Below are 6,000 nucleotides of genomic sequence, written 5' to 3' on the forward strand. Positions count from 1 at the left end.
AGAGGAGCGGGAAGCTCTGTTGGCAGGACGTGGCGGTAGCCCAGGCGGAGGTGAATGTGCTCAGGGCCAGGATGGTGGCTGTGGAGATAGAGAATTCATTTTTGTATCCTTTTAGAGAGCTGGCAGGACTTGTGAGTGGGTGAGGTGTGAGGAGCTCAGACACCAGTGTCCATGTAGGACAAGATGGGGCCCAGTTGCACTGGTTGGGGGGTGGAGGGGGGAGCTAAATGGAGAATTGGTTGCCCCAGCTCAGCTTGGCTGCTCCATGCAGAAAACAAAATGGCACCGCGAGCAGCCCAAGGACCGAGGGAGGAAGCACAAGCACAGCTGCAGGCCTTGCTGAGCATGGCAGAAAGGGTGACAGGAAAAGCAGTGCTCACATCCCAAGGGGCTTGTGTGGCATAGTCCTTTTCTGTTTCAGAAAAGCCCTTGCTTCCTGCCCCCTTTCCAGCAGGCTTAGGTGATATGAGATAGGTGGCATTTGTCCCCTACATTTAGATGAAGATAAGGAGAGCAGGAAGGGGCATGACTTGCCCACGAAGGTCCCTTTGGGCTGCAGAGTCAGGCTTAGAACTCACCAGGTCCCTCTCTTGCCTGCCAGGTGTTCTGTACCTCAGCATCATGGGAAAGAGGAACGGGCAGTGTCTCCAAAGATGGAGTTGAGCTCCCTCACGAGGGGTAGGTGTCCCATAGATTAGAGGGGATGGGCAGCACCAGGGCACCATCACTCCGCACAGTGCTCTTGTGATAATAAGAGCAAAGTGGCCCTTCTTCCCAGCCGGTACAGTGCACATGGGTTGACGAGCAGAGTAGGGGCTAGATTTCAGCTCCTTGTCTCTCCCACCCGCAACTGGGCACTGTTGTGTCGTGAACGACCTGCAGAACTGTGAGCAGCAGCCCAGCGACCCAGGCAGCACCACTGAGGGCTCAGCTAACTGGCTAGGAGCGAGATTGGGCACGAGAGGAGAAGGGGAGGCCTCTGAGAAAGGTGGAGAGGACCTGGGTGCTCACCAGGCCCTCCAGCCCCTCTCCACTAAAGCTGCCCAGGGCCCAACCCCCCCCCACCCCCCCCCACCCCCGTCCCTCTGCAGCCCACAATGGCTTGCTCAGAGGGTTCACCAGAGTGGAGGGGGAGCCACTCTGAACCAGATTGATCTGGTTTAAGGCGGGCTGGCCCTCCCGCCTCCCTCTCTCCCCACCCCCTTCAGCGACAGGCTGGCTTTTGCCGCAGTTCCTGACCGAAGTAAACAGGGAGAAAAGAGGAGGAAAGAAATACTGTGTTTCCATAGCAACCCCAAGGGCAGCCGTTGTGGCTGTCTCAAACGTGTGAGTGTGACTTCAGGGGGGTGGGTTAAAGACTCACTTGAAAAGCAACAGGAAGGACTCTATACCACACACACGGTGGGGGATTATTCTGGAACGTAATGTGGCCTTGGATGGGGTGGAGAGGTGTCGGGCACCCTCAGTGGAGTGGTAGATAAGCAGGAGGGCTGGAGGCAGCCTGGGGGCCAGGCCACACCCACGATGCAACTCTACATGCTGTGGTGATGACCCCTCACTTGCTCCTCACCCAGGGAACAGAAAACAGAGCTTCCCTGGCTCTCAGAGCCTCCCCAACTCCCACCTGGCTGACCCTCTCCAGGCCCTTTCCAGGAAGCCCTTCTGAGGGGGCAGCTCTGCCAAAGAGCATTCCCAGAGGTTAGACCCCAAGCCCAAGGGACCCAGACCCCACAGACAGCTTTCACCTGAAACAGAGAGGCCCCTGTTCTCCAGCTGCGGAGGTGAACCGGGAGGGATGTCTCTCCCTTAGTGCACCCCCCCCCCCCCCCCCCCCCCGCCCCAGAGGCCTTCTGGGCTGTCCCTCTTCTTCTTTCAGACTTGGCCTCCCCTGGAAGGCTGCCACTCTCACGTGGGGTCATGACTACTGAAAAGTCACCCTTTTGCTGTGTGTGTGTGTGTGTGTGTGTGTGTGTGTGTGATGGGAAAAAAGGAATATCTCCTGCAAGGATTAAGGATGTGTGGGTCACAGGGGGTGTCTCTTCCCCCCACCCTCCCACCCCCAGCATCCCTCTGCTCCATTTTTCACCATGTCTCCTCCTCCAGCCTCTGACTGAAGCCCTTCCCTGACCAAAGCCTTACCACAGACCAGGGTCTTCTCTCAGGAGTAACGTGAGGGATCAGAAACCGCTTCTGATTTCAAGACTTCATAATCAATTGTCAGGAACTTGTTCCACCAGAAGAATCAGCCTGGCAAGTCCTGGGAGGGGCCCTTCTCTGATTGTTTAGCTATGTGCCTACTCAGGATGGGAGAGAACCTGGGACAGAGAGAGGTTGCAGGCAAAGGGGAAGGAATGTGCATGGCTCTTGTCCTGGACAGCCCAGAGAACATGGGCAGGGATGCCTCGGGGAGGCCAGGTGGAGGTACTCCCTAACCTCTGTTTTCCCCAGTCCCTTTAGAGAATCCTTCCTGCAGTGGAGCATCAGGGATCTGGGAAACCCCGAAACCCAGACGCTCTTCAGCTCATACCCTTCTTATCTCTGCATGGGCACTCAGATGCCTATGGTCTGCCTGGGAACCTGGAGGGGGGAGGGGGTAGGGAAAGCCAGGGAGGACAGGAAGGACCAGCTTTTCCTTTGTAAACCCCCTAGAAATGCCAAGTTTACACAGCTCTTTCCATGGCCTACAAGGCTTCCATTCTTCTCTGACCTTAGCTCTTACCATTGTTCCTTTACTCACTCTATTCCAGTCGCAGTGTCTTCCTTGCTGTCCCTTGAACATCCAGGCATGCGCCCATCTCAGGGCCTTTGCGCTGGCTGTTCCCTCTGCCTGGAATGCTTTTCCTCCAGGATCCGCATGACTCAAACCCTCACCTCTACTACTTTATTCAAATGTCATCTCAGTGAAGTGGCAACGAGGCCTTCCCTTTCCAGTCTAAATTGCACACCTCCCCTGCACCCCCCCAGCCCTCAGCACCCCTGTTCCTCTTCTCAAAAAACGTAACACCATCTACATGTATCTGGTTTATTGTCCGACTCCCTCTATTAGAATGGAAGTGCCATGAGGACAAGAGTCTTCTCTGTCTTGTTCTGTCTGTATCCCCAGAGCCTAGTGCAGGATGTGGCACACAGCAGGTGCTCAGAGTATACTTGCTGAATGGACAGATGGATGGATGGAAAAATGGGGACACAAAAAAGACACAACAAGTGCGTCTTTCTCCTGTTCTCACAACAAGTGGGAGGTGTGCTGCAGTCTTTGAAGAGGCTAGCAAAGTGCCATCCCGAAAAGACACAGATGCACTGGGGTGACTAGTAAAAAACCGACTAGCTTAAAAAAGGAAGGGAGATGACACTGCAACTTCTATAGACCAATAGCCCCAGCCTGGCTTTAAGATCCCCTCTGCAACTTTGTTTATAGCATGAATGCTATAAACATTCATGCTATAAACATGCTTTCCCAGTGAGAAGCGTGAGAGACGACTGCTCACTGGGAAAGCAGGGTAGAGGGCAATGGCCAAGGTGTGCTCTCTCCCCAACTCCATGCCAAGGACTTTGTGGGGTGGTTTGAGGCTGGCAGTGGAGGCTGCTCTCTGTGGGCTCTGAGTCCAAATGGGATACACTGGGGAGGCATCTCCCACCACGAGACAGTCCAGCACATTGGGAGGAAATGCAGGAGTGAGGGAAGGGAGAAAGGACCACCTTTTGGAAAAACATTGGCTCTTCTTTTCACACAGGGATGGAACCTTGACACCTGCAACTAGGAGCTGCTCTGGAGATGCAGGTACACCCTTACCTATTGGGAGTTCCAAACCCAACCATAGCCTCTCCCAGCCCAGCTTTACGACCCCCACCAAATTCCTGCGGGGATGCAGACTGCTGTCATCCTGGAAGGTCTCTCAGGGTAGGTGAAGGATAAAGGCCAGCAGGGGCTGACCTTTCACACTATCACCCAGCAGCTTGTTAGGACTAAATCTGAATCCACATTTTAGCAAGACTCCCAGATGACTTGTATGAATATTAAAGTTCAAGAAGCCGCTGCTATAGATGCTATAGACCCCGGGTTCTCAACTCTGGCTGCACATTAGTATCACCTGGGACTCTTTAAACAAATACAGATGCCTGAGCCCCACTTCCAGAGATCCTGATTTAATTGGTCTGGGGTGGGGCCCTGAAATTTTTTTTTTTTTCTGTTTTAGTCTTTTATTAGGCACATCTTTTCTTTTCTTAAACAAATATTTATTTTGAAATAATTTCAGAACTACAGGACAAAATAATACAAGGCACAAACAGAGAACTCCAACTTACCTTGCCCCAGATACCAAGATCCACTAACTTTTAACACTGCATAATTATTTTAACAATGTTATTTTAAAAATCATCCAAAGTCTGTTATTTTGTCATTTTGACATCAAGTTAAAATAGATCGCATCTTCATTAGTGTCTTTTTATTGTTTGCTAACTTCACAAAGCATTTCTTGTGGCCAATGCTTATTAATATTGGTTTTACCAGTGGGGAAAATTTATTGCATGTAGAAAATTAAATCTGGACATTCTATTTTATTAGCATTAATTTTTATAGGAAGCATTTTTGTGGGGCGCACTGAATGAGAGACCACATAATTCAAAACTGCAAGCCAATTTGGAGTCTTTATTAGCCGGCCGGCGACTACCCCAGAAACTTCCAAGAAGGAAGATTCAGAGAGCAGACCCTAGAGGTTTTCAAGTGCTTATAAAGGCTAAAATTATGTTGTGGTTTTGCAGTTGCTAGCAAGCAAGTGTATCATAGAAGCAGAAAAATGCCATTAGCTGTTGCCAGAACACATCCCGTTCTCTCAGTTTCCTAACATTGGTTATTGTTAACTCTTGGGGACATTCCACCCAGTGTTGTGGGGATGTTCCCTGCTTGGGCCTGAGTGATTGCTCCTGGCCCTCCACATTCCCCACTGGTTTTATGAGAGAACCAAATCATTGTTTCGTTGCTTTGATTATAAATTTGCTGATATTGGGTTAGATAGTTGATTATATAGGGCCCAAACATTAAGCTTAATAGTATGAGAATTAGGGGCCCTGCCACGGCAGACAAGAGTGTGGTCAGCCACTGACATTTTATTTTAGATGCTCCTGAGGTGCAGTCAGGAGGGGCAACTGCTGCTAGAGAGTCAAACATGGCATCCGTTAGCTACAGGACCCCCTGCACTAGAGCTCTGAGCAACATGCAGGGAGCAAGGGAAATTGGCCCCGGAATCATTGCAGAGAATAAAGAGCTGGTCAGGGAGCCCGTAGCTTGGGATCTGGAACAACCCAAGCTTCCAGGTCAACTCAGGATCAGCCAACAGATCCACACCCTGAGATGTGTCACCACACATGCTCACTGTCACATGCATGGTCTAGAACCAGGGTGTCAGGAGACATCCAGGTGGCTTCCAACCTCAGGGTTGCTCTCCACCTTCCTGCCATGGGCATGCCAACCTAATGAGCTGGGAGTGAGCTTACTTGTTCCAACAGTCCAGCCCCACCTAAGAGCTGTGTCAACAGAACCTGGAGGCAGGAGGTGTCCAGGCTAAGCTGCTGACAGTCTCCAAGTCATCTAGTCTCTTCCTGGGCTTTCGTCCCCACTCTACCCCCACCTTCTCCCCTTAGTTTTCTTTGTTTGTTTTTTTTGTTTTGACATTTGTTCCCCCTATTATTTATTTATTTTTAATCTGTATGTTTTACGCATTTGTCCATACCATAGATAAAAGGAGCATCAGACACAAGGTTTTCACAATCACACAGTCACATTGCAAAAGCTATATCGTTATACAATTATCTTCAAGAAACATGGCTATTGAAACACAGCTCTACAGTTTCAGGCACTTCCCTCCATCCTCTCTAATACACCTTAAACTAGAAAGGGGATATCTATATAATGCATAAGAATAACCTGCAGGATAACCTCTCGACTCTGAAATCTCTCAGCCACTGACACTTTGTCGCATTTCTCTCTTCCCCCTTTCGGTCAAG

This window comes from Tamandua tetradactyla, chromosome 1 (assembly GCF_023851605.1).
Source record: "Tamandua tetradactyla isolate mTamTet1 chromosome 1, mTamTet1.pri, whole genome shotgun sequence".
Lineage (NCBI taxonomy): Eukaryota > Metazoa > Chordata > Mammalia > Pilosa > Myrmecophagidae > Tamandua > Tamandua tetradactyla.